Consider the following 24864-nt stretch of genomic DNA (forward strand, 5'->3'; position numbering starts at 1 on the left):
CTCACTTTGAGGGGGACTGCTCCCCTTGGCCCCCGTGAGCCGTGCCCAACAAACACCGAGAAGAAGCTTCTTGTCTCTGGCCCTCCTCCTCCTCCACACAAATGCAGAGAAGGTGAGGGCCTTTCCCTGAGAGCAGGGTACGGCCTGAGACAGTGTGCTGGGATCATGACCAATGGTGCCAAGCTCTCGAGTGTAGCCCTCGCGGTTAGATGGAGGGAGAGCAGAATGCCCGGAAGGGGGGCATTTGGCTGGTTGTCTTTGTCGATGCCTATCTTGTAAGGTCTGCCTGTGTGGGCAGAGGAATGCTCCCTAGTCCCAGCACGTGCTAGCCTGCTGGCCCATGATAGGGCTGGAGGCACATGCGATGCTAGCTGCCCGCCTTGTGCCCAGGAGGCCGTTGTCTGCTACCTGGTTCTGACCCTAGGGACCGTCAAGATCATTTCACGTGTCCATTTTAACCCTGTGCTTTCCTTCAGCTTGGAAAAGATGAGATACTCCCTTACAGAAGAAGAAACACAGGAAGAAGCTTTTTTCTCACGGGCTCTTCATCATCACCAAGGTAAATGTGGAGCAAATGAGGTGCTCCTTATTGAGGAAAGTACAGCTGTGAGAGATCTTGGGTCGGGCCTGTGCAGGTTATGGACAAATCTGTGATAGAATCCTAAGGATACAATGGGTGGAAACATGAAGGCTGTATTTTGAGAACAGGCATTCTGGGGTGATCCTCCACCTTGAGGCCATGCTGGTTCCATGCTCTCCCCTGAAGGTGCCGATCACTTTGGCTCTGATACCAGGGCCTGTGTCGGTAGAATAACAATGAAGAGAAAACTCTTTCTGATGGCCTTCGGACCCAGGCTGGGGATGGAGAAGCATGGGTGTGTGATCTCCCTGCCATGAAGCAAGGGGGGCACAGGCACCGATCTGGAATGTAGGCCTCCTGTACTGTGTTGATTGCAGCGGCCCAGTGTTACCATGGGAACACCTACAGCTTAGACACGGTGCAGGTACTTCCTTATAGAAGAAAACACGGGAACGGGCTTTTCTCTCTGTTTTGATCACCATCTGGGTAAATACTGAGACCATGAGAAGTTCCCCAGTGAATGGATGATTACTTGTGGGTGCGTGGATCAGAATTTTCTCGGTTTATGGTACATCACAGGCAGAGTCCTCATGATGTGGTGAGTGGAGAGATGAAGATTCATTGGTTGGAGTGAGAAGGCCTGGGCATATCGTCCTCCTGAAGCCTCGTTTGTGCTGTGCCCTTCCCAGACAGGTACAGCTCATGTGGCCTGTATGTATCCTAGGTCTCTGTTGACAGACTGATGGTCAGTAAAAACTGCGTGTGTGATGGCCTTGGCACGTGATGATGATGGAGCTGAAGAGGTCCTTGAGCTTCCTGCAGTGAACTTGTAAGGTACTCTGTGGCTACCTGGACTCCGGCATTGTCACTTACGGGTGCTCATCTCTTAAAGTGTGTGTGTGTGTCTGTGTGTGTGTGTGTGTGTTTTAAGGATTTCATTTATTGACTTGAGAGAGCAAAAGAGAGAATGTTCACTTAAGCATGGGGAAGCACGGGGAGAGGGGCCGGATACAGAGAAGCAGACACCCCGCTGAGCAGGAAGTCCACCCTGGAGCTCGATCCTAGGACTGTGAGATCACGACCTGAGCCAAAGGTAGACACTTAACCATTGGGCCAGCCACGCGGCCCTGGAGTGTATGTTTTTAATGTTTGTAGAATGGCACTGAGCAAGAGCACCCTCTGCAGTGACTGTTAGACCCTATTGGCAGGTAAAATGAACGTGTCATTGAGCAACCTGTGGTGAATCCTTGAGGGCCACGTCAGCAGATTGATGTCAGTGTTTCATTTTCAAGTGTGTGAACTATTTCAGAGGAGAAGATAATGTACTTCCCAGTACGACATAGGAAAAAGCTTAATCTCTGTGGGTCTTCATCATGTAGGTGATGGGGAGAAGCTGCAGGTATTGCACTAGAAGTAAGGATGCGGGGTGGGGGGGCTGCAATGGTTCCACCCTGTGTCATGTTAGGGAAAATCTTGGGTAGTCATCATGATATGTAGTAAGGAGTGGAGAGTGACATTTGAGCGTGTGCCTTGGCCTTAGGCAGTTGTAACACCTTAAACTCAGTTGTATGCACTGCCCTTCATAGACATGCAATGCCCACTGAGGAAAAATGGAAGTTAGTGGGTAATGAGTTGGAAGTATTTTCTTTTCAGGAACCACTTGCGTTACATCCATCCTGATATAATTCGTGGTGAGTTGTAAGCTACTTTTGAGAGTCCGAGTGCATCTTGGCAGGTACCGCATATCCAGCATGTTCTATTTACAATACCTTTTCCAGAAAGTTCTGGATCACTTACAGCCTATTTTCATTTGGTGCCTCTCGGGGTAGAGTGATACTCAACTAAAACAATGTTTGTGGTGGCCTTGGAAGATCATAAATATTGGAGCTGGAGGGCTTATTGAACTGCCTACATTGAAATGAGAATGTTCCTGGCAGGGACTAGTGTCTTAGCCAGTTTGCAGATGATTTATTTGTCCATTTCTAGGGAAATGAATGCCTGGTGAAGAGGAGACACAGATACTTTGCAGTAGAACAGAGGAGGGACAGAAGTTTGTGCCAATGGGTCTTGTAAGTCCTCCAGGATAACATAGAGCAAGTGTGGGTACCAGCTGAGTGAAGTATGCGTGGGTCAGAGATGCGGGTAGGCATTTTCTCTGAGTATGGAAACCTTCTCAGTGGGGACATGGGGATCCAGTGGGCTTTTACCTGTATTGTCTGGCAACCATTTGCATCTGCTCTCAGGAACCAGTGGTTCTAGTGGTCTATTTCAAGGAATGAGAAATCTTCTTGAGAATAAAAATCTTTTCTTTTTAAAAAATCTTTTCTAATAAAAGAAGAGGCAGAAAATGTATGTATTCTCTCTGGGCCCTCTTAATTCTCTATGTCAAGGAAGATCGATGACAGTATCCTCCCTGAGAGAAGTTGGTGAAGTGTAGGGCGGGGTAACTGCACTGTGCCAGCATAAGGAACAAATTTTGGTAAAGTTATTTTTAAAAGATTTATTTAGTTGAGAGATAGACCGAGAGTTCAAGCAGGCAGAGGTTCAAAAGGACAGGGAGAAGCAGACTCCTCCCTGAGCAGGGAGCCCAACATGGGGCTCAATCCAAGGACCCTGGGGTCCTGACCTGAGCCGAAAGCAGATGCTTCACCGACTCAACCTCCCAGGCACCCCAGCCTTTTGTAAAGTCTTAATGACGTTGCAAGGAAAGAGAAGAAAGCTATATTTGAGAAGGCTGGAGGTTCTGGGAATGCCGTCGACACTAAAGCCAGGATGTGTGGTGCCCTAATCAGAAAGGTGCTAGTCAGTTTGGCTGAGGGTCATTGGGACCTCTCTGGATAGAGTAATGCTCAGCAGCACTGCTGGTGGCCATCAGAATAATGCAGGGAATCGAGATTGTTCAGTTTTTGAGCTGTATGCCTTGAGCTCATTTGTCTTGGTAGCCACCTGAACCTCTGGAATGCCCGAAATGCATTCAGTGCTATCTTCTCGTGAACATCTACAGATTAGTTTTTTTAAAAAAAGGATGAGAAAAAAAACTTGTTCTGTGCAGATCTTGCTACTCTTTCAGGAAAAGGTTGAATAGTTGAGGGAATCACTATTGTGGAAGGTATTTTTTTAAGTTTTTGGATTTTTCTTAAAAATATTTGATTTATTCATGAGAGAGAGGTAGGAGCAGAAGGAGAAATAAATTCACTGCTAGCAGGGACCCTGACTCAGGATTCATTCCCAGGACCTTCGAATCATGACCGGAGCTGAAGGCAGACACTTAACCAACTGAGCCATGCAGGTGCTCCAAAGATTTGGCTTTTTCTTAAAAGATTTTATTTATTTATTCATGAGAGAGACAGAGAGGCAGAGCCATAACCAGAGGGAGACACAGGCTCCATGCAGGAATCCTGATGTGGGACTTGACTCTGAGACTCCCAGATCAAGCCCTGAGCCAAAGGCAGATGTTCTGCTGAGCCACCCAGGCAGCCCAGATTTTGCTTTTTAGGAGCTTCTAAGAACATGAATACCTACTTTTGAGCAGATGATGATACGTCCTAATGGAAGAGCAAAATACAGGAAGGAACTCCTTCCCTCAGGGCCTTGTTAATCATCTAGGTGAAAATTAGTGAAGGGAAAAGATTCTGTATTGAGCAAGATGCAAATTAGACGCTATTATGTTGGCATTTTCTTTTTCTTTATTTAATAAAATAATTTTTACTGGTGTTCAATTTACCAACATACAGAATAACACCCAGTGCAAATCCCGTCAAGTGTCCCCCTCAGTGCCCGTCACCCACTCACCCCCACCCCCCGCCCTCCTCCCCTTCCACCACCCCCAGTTCGTTTCCCAGAGTTAGGAGTCTTTATGTTCTGTCTCCCTTTCTGATATTTCCCACACATTTCTTCTCCCTTCCCCTATATTCCCTTTCACTATTATTTATATTCCCCAAATGAATGAGAACATACAATGTTTGTCCTTCTCCGATTGACTTACTTTATGTTGGCATTTTCAAGGAATAGGAGAAGTCATGGACGAGTCATCAATGTGGTGGGGGTGAAATGAGTGGGACACGGGAGAGTAAACAGGCCCTGAACAATATCCGTCTTCCCGCGTAACGTGTGTAGTGCTCTGCTGAGGAAGGTGCTCATTGCATTCATTCATAAGAGTAATTAGGACCTCCCTGAGCGGAGTAATGCTCACCTGAAGTACGTCTGCGGTGTCTTCTGGAGCGGTGACGGGGATAGAGGTATATGTGTCCTTGCACTCCCTGCGGGGAACACGGGAGGGCCCTGGCAGGTAAGTCTGTGAGGGCTCAGGGATCATGGAGAAGTCAGAGGTCCATTCCCATCATTGACATAAAGAAACACAAAGACTCTTGTATGGACACAAGCCTTGTTGATCCTGGGTCACCCTCCATAGCAGGGCTCCCCTACCCCTAGAGTGTGTGAGTGGATCCTCCCAGAGGGAACAGTGCATATTGGAAGTGATTGATACTTAGAATGAGCGGACAGTAATGGGCAAAGTCATCCTGAGGAAGGGAAGAGGGAGAAGCAAGGTACATTTGAGGGGGCAGGGGGAACGGATGGCCCCCCACCCGAGTTAGACTGTGGGCCGCTCCCTGGCCATAACGGTGCCGATCTGGGAGCCTGAGTGCTGTGGGTGCTTGTCTGGGTATAGCGATGCTCTACAAGAATGTCAGGGCGGCCTTCGGAGACTCTGTGGTCCCCAGGGTGCCCGCCTTGCACAGAGGAGTTCTCGGCACTGCCAGATATGTTACAGTCAGGGAGAGCTCAGTGTTGAGTTCATACTGGGGCACATAATGATGCTTGTAGGGGAAGAAGAGGACACAGGGACAGGGTGCTGCTGTCAGGCCCCCTCTTGTCTCAGTAAACAGGGCAGGGAGTGGGGTCCCCCTGGAGGACAGGCCCGCAGCATGTGGCAGGAGTCCGGGCATGTCTAGTGACACTGCTCACGCTGTGCTGGGGAGGGAGAAGGAAACTTGGACTTTGTTGAGTTGCCAAGTGCTGGCCAGATCCTCTCCTGCGGGCCACGCTGAGTTTAGGGCCCTACCCAGAAAGGTGCTGATGAGGCAGGATACAGATTATTAGCGCCTGACTGAGTGGGGTCCCAATCAGTAACAGAACTGCCCGTGGCGTCCTTCAGCTCAGTGGTGGAGGTGATGGGAGTCCTTCTGTCCTCGACGTTCTATACTTAAAGCCAGCAGCCCATGCCTATTGGCAGCTACCCAGGCCAGATCTCAGGTCGCATTAAAATGACGTTTCTTAGGATATGTGGGTTGATGAGTCAGTTATAATTCTGCCTCTGGTTCGGGTCAGGATCCTGGGGTCCTGGGATGGAGGGCCATATGGGGATCCCTGCTCAGTGCGGCACCGACTTCCCCTTCCCACTCTGCCCCCTCCCTGCTCCTGTGTGCCCTCTCCTGCTCACTCACTCTCTCCAATACAGAAAATCTTTAAAGATTTTTTAAAATTGATTTTACGTAATCATTAGAAATACACACAGAGAGGCAGAGAAACACAGAGAGAGGGAGAAGCAGGCTCCTCACATGCCGCCCGATGTGAGATTCGATCCCAGAACCAGGATCACGCCCTGAGTCGAAGGCAGACACTCAACAACTGAGACACCCAGGACACCCAATCTGAGGCTTGAACTTACATGTAGGCCATCAAGAGTCCCCTATTAACTGGACCAGCCAGCTACACCACCTGGGAGCAGTTTTTGAGTTGAAGGGAAGCAGGTTGGGATGGTCTTTTGCTATTGAGAAATAATTGGGTAAAGTCCTCACGCTGTGGGGGACAGAGGGGGAAAAATCTTTTCATTTTTTCTTTTTTTTAAACCTTTTGTTTCTGAGTCAAGGCAGGAGTAGCCAGTTTTTTTTGCTGTAGCAGTCCTCTCACAGGTGACCCACCTCCCAAGAACAGTGCTCCTGACACTTATGTCTTGCCTCTTAGTACCTGTTTTAGTAGGGCAACATTTACCACCACCACCTTTGTGGCCTTCAGTCCCATGATGCAGATAGAAATGCATATGTCCTTGAACTGAGTACTTTGACCACAGGAGGGACTTTGGTGCAGGCTGGCTCTGATCGCACGCCTTTTCAGCAGGATTTCAATGTTTTAACACTGTGAACAAAAAGGTTAAGTATACTTTCTTCCAGAAGAAGAGACACAGGAACAATCTTAATCACTGTGTCCTTAACATCATTTAAGGAAGGGGATGCTTAGTGAGTGACATTTGATATTCAGCTTGCAGCCTGTAACCATTGTCTGTGGTTATGAGGCCGTCTTGGGGACAGTCTCATTATGATGCCTGAAGCTGTAGACAGTGTAGATGCAAGTTGCACTTGAGAATGTAAAGGTGTCTGGGCATGTCCTCCAACTGAAAGAAAGGTATGTGTCGTGCCCCATGCAGAAGGGTGTCCATCAAATAACTGTAGTTGATTCATTGTGAGTGCAGGGATACAACACAGGGAGTTTGGTGGCATCTGTCATTGCACTGATACTGTTTGATTCATGTGGTTCTGGAGTTGCCTGCCTTGATCACATGAGAGCCCTGCCAGTCACCTGGATCCTAGGCATCCTCAAAGTGCTCTAAGTAGCGTGATCTAAGAACACGAATACCTACTGATGAAGATATGTCCTAATGGAAGAGCAAAACACAGGAAGGAACTCTGTCCCTCAGGGCCTTCTTAATCATCCAGGTGAAAATTAGCGAAGGAAAAAGATTCTGTATTGAGCAAGATGCAAATTAGACGATATTATGTTGGCATTTTGAAGGAATAGAAGTCATGGACGAGTCATCACAAGGTGGTGAGGGTGAGATGAGTGGGACACGGGAGAGTAAACAGGCCCTGGACAACATCCGTCTTCCCGCATAACGTGTGTAGTGCTCTGCTGAGGAAGGTGCTGGTTGCATTCATTCATAAGAGTAATTAGGACCTCCCTGAGCGGAGTAATGCTCACCTGAAGGACGTCTGCAGTGTCATCCGGAGCGGTGACGGGGATAGAGGTGTATGTGTCCTTGCACTCCCTGCCGGGAACACGGGAGGGCCCTGGCAGGTTACTCTGTGAGGTCTCGGGCATCGTGGAGATGTCAGCGGTCCATTCCCATCGTTGACATAAAGAAACACAAAGACTCTTGTATGGACACAAACCTTGTTGATCCTGGGTCACCCTCCATAAGTGATTGATACTTAGGATCAGTAGACATTAATCCTAATCCTGTTGAGAGGAAGAGGGGGGAGGAAGGTAGATTAGCAGGGGCAGGGGGAACAGTTGGGGTCTACCCCCCACTGCCGTGAGTTAGACTGTGGGCCGCTCCCTGGCCAGAACTGTGCCAGTCTGGGAGCTTGTGTGCCATGGGTGCCAGTCTGGGGAGAAAGATGCTCTATAAGAATGTCGGGGGCCTTTGGAGCTGCAGTGGTCCCCGGGTTGCCTGCCTTGCACCGTGAGCTCCCGGCACCCAGGGATCTGTTACCATCAGGGAGAGCTCATTGTTGGGTTTGTACGGGGGCAGATAATGATGCTTGTAGGGGAAGAAAAGGACACGGCGACAGGTGCTGCTGTCAGGCTGCCTCTTGTCTCAGGACAGGGAGAGGGGGGCCTCTGGAGGACAGGTCCGCCGCATGTGGCAGGAGTCCGGGGGTGTCTAGTGACACTGCTCATGCTGTGCCGGGGAGGGAGAAGGAAACTTGGAATTTGCTGAGTTGCCGGGTGCTGGCCAGACCCTCCTCTGCAGGCCACGCTGAGTTTGGGGCCCTACCCAGAAAGGTGCTGATAAGGCAGGATACAGATTATTAGCGCCTGACTGAGTGGGGTCCCGATCAGTAATATAACTACCTGTGGCGACCTTCAGCTCAGTTTTGGAGGTGGTGAGAGTCCTTCTGTCCTCGATGTTCTGTACTTAAAGCCATCAGCCTATTGGCAGCTACCCAGGCCAGATCTCAGATCGCATTAAAACAGTGTTTCTTAGGATATATGGGTTGATGAGTCGGTTAAAATTCTGCCTCTGGCTCGGGTCAGGATCCTGGGGTCCTGGGATGGAGGGCCACATTGGGATCCCTGCTCAGTGCGGCACCGACTTCCCCCTTCCCACTCTGCCCCCTCCCTGCTTCTGTGTGCCCTCTCCTGCTCACTCCCTCTCTGAAATATAGGAAATCTTTAAAGATTTTTTAATTTTTATTTATTTATTTATTTTTAATTTTTATTTTTATTTATGATAGTCACACAGAGAGAGAGAGAGGCAGAGACATAGGCAGATGGAGAAGCAGGCTCCATGCACCGGGAGCCCGACGTGGGATTCGATCCCGGGTCTCCAGGTTCGCACCCTGGGCCAAAGGCAGGCGCCAAACTGCTGCGCCACTCATGGATCCCGAAAGATTTTTTTAAACAGATTTTACGTATTCATTAGAAATACACAGAGTCCGAGAAATACACAGAGATAGGGTGAAGCAGGCTCGTCACAAGACAACCAATTGCTGGACTTGATTCCAGAATCAGGATCACGCCCTGAGCCGAGGGCAGATACTCAACTGCCTAGACACACAAGTGCCCCAGATTTTGCTCTTAAAGGGCTTCTACACCCAATCTGAGGCTTGAATTTCGACCTAGGCCATCAAGAGTCCTGTGCCCCCTCAGCTGGACCAGCCAGCTGCACCACCTGGGAGCAGTTTTTGAGTTGAAGGGAAGCAGGTTGGGATGGTTTTAGCTTGGGAAATAATTGTGTAATGTCTTCATGCTTTCAGAGAGAGAACGGGGAAAAACCCTTTGTTTCTGAGTCAAGGCAGGAGAGGCCCATTTTCTTGCTTAGCAGTCCTCATACAGGTGACCCACCTCCCAAGAACAGTGCTCTTGACACTTATATCTTGCCTCTTAGTACCTGTTTTAGTAGGGCAACATTTACCACCACCACCTTTGTGGCCTTTAGTCCCATGATGCAGATAGAACTGCATATGTCCTTGAACTGAGTACTTTGACCACAGGAGGGACTTTGGTGCAGGCTGGCTCTGATCCCACGCCTTTTCAGCAGGATTTCAGTGTTTTAACGCTGTGAACAAAAAGGTTAAGTATTCGTTCTTCCAGAAGAAGAGACACAGGAACAATCTTAGTCACTGTGTCCTTAACATTATTTAAGGAAGGGGATGCCTAGTGAGTGACATTTGATGTTCAGCTTGCAGCCTGTAACCATTGTGGTTATGAGACTGTCCTGGGGACAGTCTCATTATGATGCCTGAAGCTGTAGACAGTGTAGATGCAAGTTGCACTTGAGAATGTAAAGGTGTCTGGGCATGTCCTCCAACTGAAAGAAAGGTATGTGTCGTGCCCCATGCAGAAGGGTGTCCATCAAATAACTGTGTAGTTGATTCATTGTGAGTGCGGGGATACAACACATGGAGTTTGGTGGCATCTGTCATTGCACTGATACTGTTTGATGCATGTGGTTCTGGAGTTGCCTGCCTTGATCACATGAGAGCCCTGCCAGTCACCTGGATCCTAGGCATCTTTAATATACTCTAAGTAGCCTGACCTAAGAACACCAATACCTACAGATTTGAGGAGATGAGGATATGTCCTAATGGAGGAGCAAAACACAGGAAGGAACCCCCCATCAGGGCCTTCTTTAATCATCCAGGTGAAAATTAGCAAAGGGAAAAGATTCTGTATTGAAGTAAGATGCAAATTAGACGATATTATGTTGGCTTTTTCAAGGAACAGGAGAAGTCATGGACGAGTCCTCACAACATGGTGGGGGTGAGATGAGTGGGACACGGGAAAGTAAACGGGCCCTGAACAACATCCGTCTTCCCGGGTGATGTGTGCAGTGCTCTGCTGAGGAAGGTGCTCATTGCATTCATTCATAAGAGTAATTAGGACCTCCCTGAGCGGAGTAATGCTCACCTGAAGGACGTCTGCGTTGTCTTACGGAGCGGTGACGGGGATAGAGGTGTATGTGTCCTTGCACTCCCTGCCGGGAACACTGGAGGGCCCTGGCAGGTAACTCTGTGAGGTCTCAGGCATCATGGAGATGTCAGTGATCCATCCCATCGTTGACATAAACACAAAGACTCTTGTATGGACATAAACCTTGTTGATCTTGGGTCACCCTCCATAGCAGTGCTTCCCTACCCCTAGAGTGTGTGAGTAGATCCTGTCAGAGGGAGCAGTGCCCGTTGGAAGTGATTGATACCTTGGATCAGGGGACAGTAATGGACACACTCATCCCGATGAGGGGAAGGAGGAGGAGCAAGGTAGATTTGAGGGGGCAGGGGCAACTGTTGGGCCCTCCCCCTCCCACCCTGAGATAGACTGTGGATCTTTCCCTAGCCAGAATGGTGCCGATATGGGAGCCTGAGTGCTCTGGGTGCCTCCCTGGGTAGTGCGATGCTCTACCAGAATGTCGGGGTGGCCTTTGGAGACGCAGTGGTCCCCGGGGTGCCCGCCTTGAACGGAGGAACTCCAGGCACCCCTGGATCTGTTACCATCAGGGAGAGCTCATTGTTGCATTCTTACTCCGGCAGATAATGATGCTTGTAGGGGAAGAAGAGGACACGGGGATAGGGTGCTCCTGTCAGGTCGCCTCTTGTCTCAGTAAACAGGACAGGGAGTGGGGCCCCCTGGAGGACAGGCCATCAGCATCTGGCAGTAGTCCAGGCGCCTCTAGTGACACTGCTCATGCTGTGCCGGGGAGGGAGAAGGAAACTTGGAATTTGCTGAGTTGCCGGGTCTGGCCAGACCCTCTCCTGCAGGCCACGCTGAGTTTGGAGCCCTACCCAGAAAGGTGCTGATGAGGGGCAGGATGTGGATTATTAGCGCCTGAGTGGGGGTCCCAATCAGTAACATAACTACCCGTGGCGACCTTCAGCTCAGTGGTGGAGGTGGTAGGAGTCCTGTGCCCGAGTTCTGAACTTAAAGCCATCAGCCTATTGGCAGCCACCCAGGCCAGATCTCAGATCGCATTAAAACCGTGTTTCTTAGGATATGTGGGTTGATGAGTCAGTTATAATTCTGCCTCTGGCTTGGGTCAGGATCCTGGGGCCCTGGGATGGAGGGCCGCATTGGGATCCCTGCTCAGTGCCGCCTGACTTCCCCCTTCCCACTCTGCCCACTCCCTGCTTCTGTGTGCCCTCTCCTGCTCACTCACTCTCTCAAATATAGGAAATCTTTAAAGTTTTTTTTTTAATTTTTACATATTCAGGGATCCCTGGGTGGTGCAGCGGTTTGGCGCCTGCCTTTGGCCCAGATCGCGATCCTGGAGACCCGGGATCGAGTCCCACGTCGGGCTCCCAGGTGCATGGAGCCTGCTTCTCCCTCTGCCTGTGTCTCTGCCTCTCTCTCTCTCTATCATAAATAAATAAAAAAATAAAAAAAAATTTCACATATTCATTAGAAATACACAGAGAGAGGCAGAGAAATACACAGAGAGAGGGAGAAGCAGGCTTCTCACAGGGGGCCCGATGTAAGACTCAATCCCAGAACCAGGATCACGCCCTGAGCCGAGGGCAGACACTCAACTGCCTAGACACCCAAGTGCCCCAGGTTTGCTTTTAAGAGGCTTCTACACCGAATTTGAGGCTTGAATTTCGACCTAGGCCATCAAGAGTCCTGTGCCCTCTCAAGTGGACCAGCCAGCTACATCACCTGGGAGCAGTTTTTGAGTTGAAGGGAAGCAGGTTGGGATGGTCTTTAGCTATTAGGAAATAATTGGGTAAAGTCTTCATGCTTTGGGGGGGAGAGAAGGGTGGGGGAAACCTTTTGTTTCTGAGTCAAGGCAGGAGTGGCCAATTTTCTTGCTGTAGTAGTCCTCTCACAAGTGACCCACCTCCCAAGAACGGTGCTCTTGACACTTATATCTTGCCTCTTAGTACCTGTTTTAGTAGGGCAACATTTACCACCACCACCTTTGTGGCCTTCAGTCCCATGATGCAGATAGAAATGCATATGTCCTTGAACTGAGTACTTTGACCACAGGAGGGACTTTGGTGCAGGCTGGCTCTGATCGCACGCCTTTTCAGCAGGATTTCAATATTTTAACACTGTGAACAAAAAGGTTAAGTATGCTTTCTTCCAGAAGAAGAGAAACAGGAACAATCTTAATCACTGTGTCCTTAACATCATTTAAGGAAGGGGATGCCTAGTGAGTGACATTTGATATTCAGCTTGCAGCCTGTAACCATTGTCTGTGGTTATGAGACCGTCTTGGGGACAGTCTCATTATGATGCCTGAAGCTGTAGACAGTGTAGATGCAAGTTGCACTTGAGAATGTAAAGGTGTCTGGGCATGTCCTCCAACTGAAAGAAAGGTATGTGTCGTGCCCCATGCAGAAGGGTGTCCATCAAATAACTGTAGTTGATTCATTGTGAGTGCGGGGATACAACACATGGAGTTTGGTGGCATCTGTCATTGCACTGATACTGTTTGATTCATGTGGTTCTGGAGTTGCCTGCCTTGATCACATGAGAGCCCTGCCAGTCACCTGGATCCTAGGCATCCTCAAAGTACTCTAAGTAGCGTGATCTAAGAACACGAATACCTACTAATGAAGATATGTCCTAATGGAAGAGCAAAACACAGGAAGGAACTCTGTCCCTCAGGGCCTTCTTTTTTTTTTTTTTTTTTTATTTTTATTTTTTTTTATTTATTTATGATAGGCACACAGTGAGAGAGACAGGCAGAGACACAGGCAGAGGAAGAAGCAGGCTCCGTGCACCAGGAGCCCGACGTGGGATTCGATCCTGGGTCTCCAGGATCACGCCCTGGGCCAAAGGCAGGCGCCAAACCGCTGCGCCACCCAGGGATCCCCCTCAGGGCCTTCTTAATCATCCAGGTGAAAATTAGCGAAGGAAAAAGATTCTGTATTGAGCAAGATGCAAATTAGACGATATTATTTTGGCATTTTCAAGGAACAGGAGAAGTCATGGATGAGTCATCACAATGTGGTGCGGTGAGATGGGTGGGACACGGGAGAGTAAACAGGCCCTGGACAACATCCGTCTTCCCACATACTGTGTGCAGTGCTCTGCTGAGGAAGGTGCTCATTGCATTCATTTATAAGAGTAATTAGGACCTCCCTGAGCGGAGTAATGCTCACTTAAAGTACGTCTGCGGTGTCTTCCAGAGCGGTGACGGGGATAGTGGTGTATTTGTCCTTATACTCCTGCCGGGAACACTGGAGGGCCCTGACAGGTAGATCTGAGGTCTCGGGCATCGTGGAGATGTCAGCGGTCCATTCCCATCGTTGACATAAAGAAACACAAAGACTCTTGTATGGACACAAACCTTGTTGATCCTGGGTCACCCTCCATAGCATGGCTCCCCTGCCTCTAGGATGTGTGAGTGGATCCTGTCAGAGGGAGCAGTGCCCATTGGAAATGATTGAAACTTTGGATCATGGTAAGTAATGGACACACTTATGCCTTTGAGGGGAAGAGGGAGGAACAAGATAGATTTGAGGGGGCAGGGGCAACAGTTGGGGCCTCCCCGCCCACCCGAGATAGACTGTGGACCTCTCCCTAGCCAGAATGGTGCCGATATGGGAGTCTGAGTGCTGTGGGTGCCTGCCTGGGTAGTGCAATGCTCTGAGAATGTCGGGGTGGCCTTTGGAGCTGCAGTGGTCCCCAGTGTGCCCACCTTGCACGGAGGAACTCGCGGCACCCCTGGATCTGTTATCATCAGGGAGAGCTCATTGTTGCATTCCTACTGGGGCAGATAATGATGCTTGTAGGGGAAGAAGAGGACACTGGGACAGAGTGCTGCTGTCAGGCCACCTCTTGTCTCAGTAAACAGGACAGGGAGAGGGGTCCTCTGGAGGACAGGCCGGCCGCATGTGGCAGGAGTCCGGGCATGTCTAGGACACTGCTCATGCTGTGCCGGGGAGGGAGAAGGAAACTTGGAATTTGCTGAGTTGCCGGGTGCTGGCCAGACCCTCCTCTGCAGGCCACGCTGAGTTTGGGGCCCTACCCAGAAAGGTGCTGATGAGGCAGGATACAGATTATTAGCGCCTGACTGAGTGGGGTCCCAATCAGTAACAGAACTGCCCGTGGCATCCTTCAGCTCAGTGGTGGAGGTGGTGGGAGTACTTCTGTGCTCGACGTTCTGTACCTAAAGCCAGCAACCTATTGGCAGCCACCCAGGCCAGATCTCAGATCGCTTTAAAACAGTGTTTCTTAGGATATGTGGGTTGATGATCAGTTATAATTCTGCCTCTGGCTCAAATCAGGGCCGTGGGGTCCTGGGATCGATGGACGCATTGGGATCCCTGCTCAGTGCGGCACTGAGTTCCCCCTTCCCACTCTGCCCCCTCCCTGCTCCTGTGTGCTCTCTCCTGCTCACTCTCACAAATACAGAAAATCCTTATAAAGATTTTTTAAAAAGTCCTTATATTTTCATTAGAAATACACACAGAGAGGCAGAGAAATACACAGAGAGAGGGAGAAGGAGGCTCCTCACATGGCGCCCCATGTGGGACTGGATCCCAGAACCAGCATCATGCCATGAGCCGAGGGTAGACGCTCAACCGCTGAGCCACCCAGGCATCCCACAGATGTTTTTTATTAGAGTGTAGTTGACGCATAGAATTACACTAACTTTAGGTATATGGCTTAGGTATTTATCAAATTTATCATTATGGTATGTCATAAGTGTGGTTATTATAATCTATTCCCATACATGGACATTAAATATTTTTAATATTATCTGTGTCTTAATGTTCACCGTGAACTCCTAAGGAGCTTTGCAAAAGAGAATGATTGGGACGAAGGAGGTCAGTCAATCGGAATTGTATAGATTGGAAAAAAAAAAAAGGAATTGTATAGAATTATGGGAAAATGTGAACTCTAGCTTATATGAACTTGTCGGGGAGAGAAAACAGTTCCACTTAAAAAGCGGAGTTGATTGGGTTTGTTTGTTCCTGCATCCACAGTGTGTGCAATGTCCTACCCTAAAGATGGCCATCACGTGGACTAATACATAGTGACTGCCAGCCTGGATAGAGGAACCAGTACCAACCGGTAGTCGCCTGCTGATGAAGAGAGGGCTTGAGGTACGGCAGCCTACCTTGAACACAGGCTTCTTTGTCAGCCACGTGGTCATGCTGTCAGGTACCCAGAAGATGAATTCTGTGATCCAGTCCTGACATGGTGAATGCGTTTCTGTTACAGGAAATGAAAATACTTCGTGCTAGAGGATGAGATAACGGGAATTGGCCTGTTCCCGATGGATCCTCCTCCTCCTCCTGGTAAATGGTAGAAAATGAGGGGAACCGCAGTGATGGGTATGGAAGTCAGAGGGATGTGCGTCAGACTGGTTTATGTTGGGGAGCACCTCGCAGACAGACAGCATGGCTTGGTGCAGAGAGACCTGCAAGCTGCACGAGGGAGCGGAAGAGGAACAGGGCCTGTCCGCCACGAACGATGCTGTGTGCAGTGCTTTATTCAGGGAGGTGCTAATGACGTCACCTTAGAGTGATTAGTTCCTGCCTGGATACAGGAATGCTCACAAAGAACGGCTTTTGCAGTGGCAGTAGACACGGGGATTGGCCCCGAGGTACCATTTGCCATCGAGTAGACTGCCTCGCCTCGAAGTGCGGTGGGCCCTGGCAGACGCCTGGGGGTTTCTAAGTCCTCCCCGGGATCTTCTCAGGTTTTAGTCCTATCCTGGTGAACACCTAGAAATTAGTTAACAGGAGGGTGCTTCATAAAAGGAGAGGAGAACAGAAGAAGGCCTTCCCAAGGGGCTGCTGTGTCATAGACCTCCCCCAGATGACTGTGGTCAGGCCTTCTGAGCTCCTTTGAACCCCTGGAGGTGAGAGAACGCGCAGATACCATCTGTAGAAGAGAACACAGAAACATGGAGGTTGTCTGGTTGGTTTAATCATCTGGGCGTGACCATACAGCGGGAGAAGGATCCACACTGAAGCCTGTTTTCAGGATGGAAGGTAGGAAATGGACGTCATCCCTGGGCAAGTTAAAATCCACAATATTCTCTTGGTGAGGTGGGAGAGAGCTGCAAGCTACATTTCAGAAAAAGAGGGTGACGAGGCAGGTCCTCTTCCTTGATCCAGGCTCAGTGAAGCGTTTTTCTCAAAAACGTGTTGGTCGCTTGGACTGTCGATACTAGAACACTCAGGGTGATTGACCGTGTAACAGAAACGAGTGTGCGGTGTTGTTCAGACCCCCGATGGGATTGTCGACACAAGTGTCTTTGGTTGCCTTGAGCACAGGCAGCCTTGGGAAGTACTTGTACCTCCTATCTGGTGGGTTCAAGATAATTCTAGGCGTCCCATCCCTGAGAATGTGAGCACAAACTGTTAAGAGGAAGATACTTTGTAATGGAAGAAGGCAGGAACAGGCTGTTTCTTGGGAGGCATATACGTCATTGGTGTAAATTGGAAGAGCTGCTGATCACATGTGAGTGTCTCTTGCAGTGCGGACGTGCCCACAGCAGCATTTTGTGTGATTGTGAAGCAGTCTTGTGTACCATCACCCTGGTTCTCAGGGAGGGAGAGGAATGGGATGGGCCAGCCTGCGAGTGAGCCCGGGCCTGGCGGCTGCCTGAGCACACTGGGAGTTGTGCCCCACCCAGACCGGTGCTGGTTCCAGAGACTAAGCGTAACAGCATCATTCTGGGTGTGGTAAAGCTCCACAGGACAGCGTGTGTGGTGTCCTCGGTGGCTGATGGCGTGCGGGTAAGATTCCTTGTGCTGCCTGTGTTGAACCCACAGTGTGCTGAGAACGCTCTGGGTCAGGTCTCAACGTTTCCTCAGAGAGCTTTCACTGGTCCATTCCTAAGAGTATGAATTCCCACAGATGGATAGAATGACGATCCCTCCTAGAAGAGGAGAATGCCGAAGAATCTGAGCTCTCTGAGGTCTCATAGTGTTCTCGATAAATGTTGGGGTGTCTATGCTGGCCCCGGTGAGGGAGGGAGCCTGTCGCGAGGCAGTTGTCAGCCGTTTGTGGCTGTCCTGTTGCCCATTGAGTCTGTTCTTTGTCATGTGGCCCCAGGGCTGAGAGTGCTGCTTTGGCGGGGGGGGGGGGGGGTGTGGGGCTGGGCAGGCCACACCGGGTTCTGTGCTGTGTGTAGTGCCCTGCATAGGAAGGTCCTGATTACCAGTATGATGTGTAACAGTGCCTGCCTGGGTAGAGTAATGCTCCACAAGAACATCTTTCCAGTGGGCCCTGTGTCTTAATGGGGATGCAGGTTCCGGTGTCCTTGAGGTCGGTGCCTTGAACCCGGGAAGGTCCTGGCATCCACTGTGTTGGGCCTCAGGCAGCAACGAGATAATTTCAGTGGTTGGTTCCTAATGGGGTGAAGTCCTGGAGTTTATAGAAGATGAACACACTTCTTCGTAGGAGAAGAGAACAGAGGAAATATTTTACTCACTCTGTCCTTAGTCATGTATGGAGATGGGGAGCAAGTAATTAGGGGATCCCCATAGAGAGAGGAAGGTCTGTTGGATTGCTTCGTGTCTGTATTATCTTGAGTAAAATCCTCATGACGTGTGGGGAGACCAGAATGTTGCATTTGTGAGTGACCGTTGTATTGGAAACGTGCTCCACATTGAGGCAAAGCTGTGGTCAGAGCCTTTTGTAAGAAAAGTACCAACCAGTTATCCTTGGTGAAACCCATGGCTTTGTGAGTATCGGCTGCTCAAGAGAAATACTGGTGGTGTCCTCGGTCCGGGAAGCTGGGTCGAGGTGCATGTGGTATTGAGCTTACTGCCTCGAACTCTTGTTAGTCCTGGCAGGCACTTCTGCCTTCGGCGTCATCAGAATGATTCCACTTGTCTATTCTAACGATGCAAGAGCCTAAGTTTCTACAAGGTAAGCAATAGTTGACATTTGAAGCAGAGGGGGGAAAACACAGCGATAGGGTTGGTGTTTGTGTCCTCATCATCGTCCAGGTAATCCCAGAGAAGGTAAGGGATTCCTTCGTGAAGAAAGATGCACGTTAGAGGGCAATCGGTTAGAATCGTCCAGCATTAAGGGAAAATGGTGGGTACAGTGTTAATGTTGTGGCTGGGGTAGGGCAAAAGCTTCGCATGAGAGTGAACAGGGCCCTGCACAGGATCTGTTTGAGCCATGATGTGTGCAGTGCCCTGCTCAGGATGGCGCTGATTACATACTCTAGGAGTGATTAGCATCTGCCTGGGCCGAGTGATGCTCACTAAGAACCACCGTTTGTGTTGCCCCAGCCACCCCTGCTCCATGGGAATGGGGGTGCATTTGTCTTCAAGGTGCCTGTCTTGAACCCAGGAAGGGAGGGCTTGGTCAGTCACTTGTGTCTTTGGCATCCTCATGATGGCCTCAGGGGTCTGTCTGTTCCTTACAATGCGAATTGGCACAGATGGGGGAGATGAGGAGGATAATCCCTAATAGATGGAGGGAATACAGAGACAACCTTGATTTCTCTGTCCTCATGGTCATGTCTACAGAGGAGCAGTTGAGCGTGCCTCACCGCAAGAATTATGTACGTGTAGCCACTGGGTCTGCATTGTTTTAAGGCATGAGAACATCGTTTTTGTATAGTCCTCATGACGTAGAGGGGGTGAGATGAAATCTGTGTATCAGAGTGAGTGCGAGTGGCTAATGCATAGGTCTCAAAGTATGGTATGTGTCGTGCCCTACGTCAAGAGGTGCTCATGAGGTAATTTAAGTGTTCGCCATACCAGGGTGAGAAGAGAAATGCTCACCAAGAGGAAGGCTTTTGATGGCTTTCAGGTCGGTGAAGGGGCCAGAGGTGTGTGTGTTCTTGAAAATTCTTCCTTGAACCCCGGAATGGCTCTGGTAGGGCCAGCCGGTTTTGATGACGAGCATAAGATGATTCAGTGTTCCATTCTTTTTTGTTTTTTTCTTTTTTGTTTAGGATCTTACTTATTTACTTGACAGAGAGAGACACAAGCAGGTTGAGCAGCAGCCAGAGGGCATAGAGAGAAAGAGGCCCCCTGCTCAGCAGGGAACCCGAAGGGGGGTTCGATCCCAGGGCCCCAGGACCATGACCTGAGCCAAAGGCAGACACTTAATGGACTGAGCCATCCTGGTGCCCTCTGTGTTCCATTCCTAATAACTTTAACACCTTAGGTTTAGAGAAGAATGTGCAAAATAAGTTATTTTCTCTGGGTCCTCCTAATCTATCAGGTAATCCTAGAGGAAACAAGGGATCCTCACTAAGCCCAGCTACGACAAAAGGCCGGCCAGTCGCTCAGTGTGTAAGATGCTGATCATTCATGTCTTGGGTGGTTGTGACTTCTGGAGCGATCGTCGTTTGCAGCGACTTTCAGCTAGCGATAGAAGAGCTGCCGCAGTTCTTGCACTCCATTCTGGACTTAGGGTGTCCTGCCTCCCCAGTGGGTCCCGCCTGGGAGTAGTATTATTGGCAGTGGTGTTTTCCTCATTATGAACACCAGCTTGTTTGAGAACATGCAGAAAATGTTTTTTGGGGGTCTTCAAAATCATCCAGGCGGATTAGGTGTGGGTCACCATTGATGAAGATTTGCAGGCCTGTGTGCAGTATGTGCGCATTCTGTCCCTCTGTAAAAACACTGGTCACGGTCCACGTGATTTGTGGGGTCAGATATGAATAGTTTCATGTGAGTGTGTGAGGGGCCGTGGGCAGTATCTTGAATACTCACAAGGGTGCGGGTCCCTTAGACCTTGTGTCACGGTGTCTCTCTAGGCCAGGTCATGGTCAAGAACCACCCACAAGTGTGGTGGCCTCTGGACTGGTGATAGGGATGGAGATACATGTGTCCATGAGCTGTCTGCTTTAATTCTGAATGGTCCTGACGGAAACCTCGTGCTCATCTCCGCTTTCTCAGGATCATTCCAGTCGTCCATTCTTAACTGTGAATACCTACCAGTTAGAGAAGGTGAAGATAGAATACAGGAACAGATTGTTCTCTTTGGTCAAATCAGCATCCTGAGAAATTCAGTGTCCTGAATGGATTCCTTATTCAGGGATTTATTGGAGACAGACGGCAGTGGCTTAGCACGTTGCACCTTTATGGAAATATCTTTGCGTTACTCATGATGGTGGTCAGAGAGATGAAAGCTCTGCCTCTGTGTTCACAGAATACAGCGTCAGCGCTCTCCCTAGGGTCATGCTGTGTGCACTGACACAGGGAGAATTGTGGTGAACGCTTAGACTCCATGTTGGTCGCCCGTTGGTGTGGATGTAGCAATACGAAGTAGAACCTCCTCTGTGGTGGTCTCTCATTGGTGATGGGATGGAAATGTACTTGGCATTGTTCTCCTTTCCCTGCCAGAACACCCCTGGGTGTCTTGTCAGCGATCCTCCTGAGGACTTGTGTGGTACAGTACTAACAATGTGACTACCAAGAAATCAGTTATTAGGAAGGAACTTCCTTAGGAAGAAGAGAAATCCAGAATCTCCTGCTTTGCCTTGGTCTGCAGACTCATCCCTGTTATCATTGAGCAGTTGAGTATTCTCACTTAGGGAATTGTGCAAGTTGCCAGGCAGTAAGGGTTGCTTTAGAGCTAGGAGTACATCCTAGATCAGGATGAGTGTGAATGGCGAATTTCCTGTTGAAGCATAGTGTGTGTAGTGCCCTCCCCAGGAAGGTGCTCATCAGTTCACTGTATGTTAGCCTCACAGGTCTGGGTGGAGACCTGTTCAAGAGAAACCACATTTTCGATGACCTTCACATTGGCCATGGGTATAGAGGTGCTCTCATCTTTAGCACGTCTTCCCTGAACTCATGAGGGTCCCGGTAGCCAGCTGGTTTTCATTCCAGGCAACCATATGAAGATTTCCGTGTTTCACGCCTAGTGATGTGAATACTTAAAGATTAGAGAAGACGAATAACTTCCGTAATGGAAGACCGTACAGAAGGATGGTTATTATCTCTAGGTAAAAATGCAGGAGGTCGGGGGACTCTCCCTGAGGAGTATATGTAAATAGGATGTCCTGGCAATGGTTTGGTCGGAATTTGTTATGGAATAATTTGGAGTAGTGTCATTTTGCTGTAGGGAGAGAGAGGAGTGATCGGGAGACTGGACCGGTCCTCCACCTGGAGTCCCTGTGGGTGTAGTGCCATACTCTCAAAGGTGCTGATCATGTAGCCGGAGTGTATTCGGTGCCTCTGTGGGTAGAGTAATTGTCAGGGAGCAGAACTCCTATTGTGGCATCAGGCAGGTGGTGGGGATCGAAATGCACATCTTGGGCTCCACCTCCTTGATCTCAGGGGGACCCTGGCAGATCCCTGGGTGAGATGAGAAGTATCATCAACACGACTTTAAGGGTACCTACGAATAATGCAAACACCAAGACGTTAGAGGTTAGAGATGATGAAGTACTTCCCAATGAAAGGTGTCCCTGGAACAAACCTCTCCTTTTTGAGCCCTCCTAATTATCCAGGTAAACCGGAGCATTTTGAGGAAGAATGATGCAAGTTACCGTTTGCTATTGTCTCGCATAATAGAAAAAGCTGGCGTCCATCCAGTGCTCATGGTGTGGTGGGCAGAGATACGAAGTCTACATGGCAGTGTATGGGGGTTCCTGGGAAGGTCTTCTGCTCTGAGCCATATTTTGTGCGGTCTCCAGATCCCATACATAGACTGTAGGAAACGAATGCCCATCAGGGTAGGGTCCTGCGATACAGGAGAGGGCGAGCTTTTCCTGACAAGGAGCTCTCCACTGACATTCTTGATTTCTTTAGCGCACTAGGAGCCACCTGGGCCTGATCTCCGGAATCCTTAAGTTGATTTTAGTGACCTATTCACAGAAACGCATATACACCTACCCATAAAGAACCTGAAGATACAATTCGATAGAAAACATACCACAGAAACCGGCTTGTTCTCTCTGGGTCCTCAGAATCATTCAGAGAGAGTGATCCATTGAGAGCATCCCCACTGAAAGAAGTTTGTGATCGGAGGATAGCATGTCAGCATATGTTCTCAGGATAAAGGGAAATTAAATTAGGACCATTGCTTGTGGATTTCTGGCATCATCAAACTGCTTTCAAAAACCTACTACTTCTTACTGAGTTGTGAATATGTATAGATGAGGGAAAAAATTGTATACACTTTCTAATAAAAGAACGAAACTCCAGGGCAGCCCGGATGGTTCAGCAGTTTAGTGCCACCTTCAGCCCAGGGCGTGATGCTGGAGACCCAGGATGGAGTCCCTCGTCGGGCTCCCTGCATGGAGCCTGCTTCTCCCTCTGCCTCTCTGTCTCTGTCTCTCTCTGTGTCTCTAATTAATAAGTAAATAAAATGTTTAAAAAAAATCAAGAGAGTAGTCCTGTTGATGAGGTACGGGTTAGTGACCACTACGTGAGAGTGATCAGGGCACTCAGGAGGACCTGTATTGAGAAAGGAGGGGTGAAGCACCCTGCTCAGGAATGCGCTGATTTCCCATTCTAAGAGTGAGTAGCTCCTACCTAAGGTGAGTAATGGTCTCGAGAACAAACATTTATGGTATCCTCCAGAGGGTTGTTGGGGCTGGAGGTACAGTTGTCCCAGTTCCCTGCTGCGAACAGAGGAGGTTCCTGGTAGTGATCTAGTTGTATTCTTAGGCATTGTCAAGATGATTTTAGTGGTCCATTCCTAATGTGAAGAAAGCCTACAGATCAGAGAAAATGACGATACCTCCTGCCAGTGGAGTCTAGAACATGAAAAGGGTTTTCTTTTCTGGGTTCTGACCATGACAGCACAGATAGAGGGGGACTGTGGGTCCCCACCGGGAGAGGTAAGAGTGTTGCTGGGTAGTGCGTGTGCATTTGCGAGGGTTATCGAAGGTGCTAGCAAGACCTCTGTCGGATCTCCGGCATCCGTGTGATGATTTCAGTGTTGAGTTCCTTGCTAAGTGAACAGCTAAGTTTAAAGAAAATGAGGCATCTTCATTATAGAGGAGGTATCGGAACTCTCTTGTTCTCTGCAGGGAAACGTTGAGCGTGTGCAGGCATCCTCAAGTGAGAGGATGAGATGCCAGTTGGTGAACACAGGGTCATCGTTACGTAATGTCTCTGAAAATTCTGGGTAGAGTCATCCTCATGATTGGTTTGTTTGGAACAAGAAAGCTACATGTGAGAGAGTGCAAGTGGGCGCCCGGGAGCATTTACCTTGTGCCCAGCCATGGGCAGTGCCCTGCTGGGGAAAGTGTGTGTCACACAGGGAAGAGTAATAGCCCTTCTATAGGTGGAGTGATACTCGATGCGGATATGTGTGGAGCCTTGCCCTGCTGGGGAAAGTGTGTGTCACACAGGGAAGAGTAATAGCCCTTCTATAGGTGGAGTGATACTCGATGCGGATATGTGTGGAGCCTTCAGATCAGCGGTGGGGACGGAGGGGCATGTGTTCTTGAGCTGTGTGTCTTAAACCCGGAGGGCATAGGTTACGTGCTGGTTTCCATTGCCGGTTACCTCAAGATGATTCCAGTGGTCCGCTGTGAATCATGTGAACACCTACTGTTTGGAGGAGTGGAGGATACTTTGTAATAGGGAAGAGAACGTGGGCACAAGCTTGTTGTCTGTTGGTCCTCCTAATCCTCTAGGTTCACATGCAGTGCTTGAGGGGTCCTCATGGAGGGACGAGTGCTACTTGAGGGCACGGGGCTGGCATTTTCTAGGCTTATGGAAATGTTATGGGAACAGTCCCCATGATATGGTCCACAGAGTTTAAAAGTTATGTGAAGTGCTAGTGAGATAGAGAAAAACCTTTTTGACAGTCAAATACACCAGGGCCGGTCATCTCCCTTGATTACGTTGTGCATCGGCCTGCCTGGAAATGTGCTGATAACACAGTCTCTATGTCCAGTCCCTGCTTTTGTGGGGGAGCGATGCTCCACAGGCACAACGTTTTTGATGGGCTTGGGACCAGGGAGGATGGCGGACGTGCTGTTTGCTGGTGTCGTCTGCCTGGAACTAAGGAGGGAGTGCCATGGGAGGTATGTGGATCTCAGCCATCCTCAAGGTGATTTCTGTGTTTCATTGCAATTCATGGGAACACCTCAGTACAGAGAAGAAAATACTTGTGAGATGAGACCAAGATTCTGCTCCAGTGGTCCTCCGATTCATTGAGGTCCATCCAGGGTGGTGCAGGGGCTACTCCCTGAGGGGGGCTGTATGAAGCTGGGGACAGTGAATGCGCATTTTGTAATTTTATGAAAAAGTTGTTAGTCAATGGCCTCATGATGTGTTCTGCAGGGAGAAGCAACACTCACCTGTCACAGCCTGGATAGAGCAACCAGTATTAACGGGTGGTCCCCTGAGGACGCCGAGAGGGCTTGGGGTACAGCAGCCTACCTTGAACAC

This window comes from Canis lupus, chromosome X, assembly GCF_048164855.1.
Source record: "Canis lupus baileyi chromosome X, mCanLup2.hap1, whole genome shotgun sequence".
Lineage (NCBI taxonomy): Eukaryota > Metazoa > Chordata > Mammalia > Carnivora > Canidae > Canis > Canis lupus.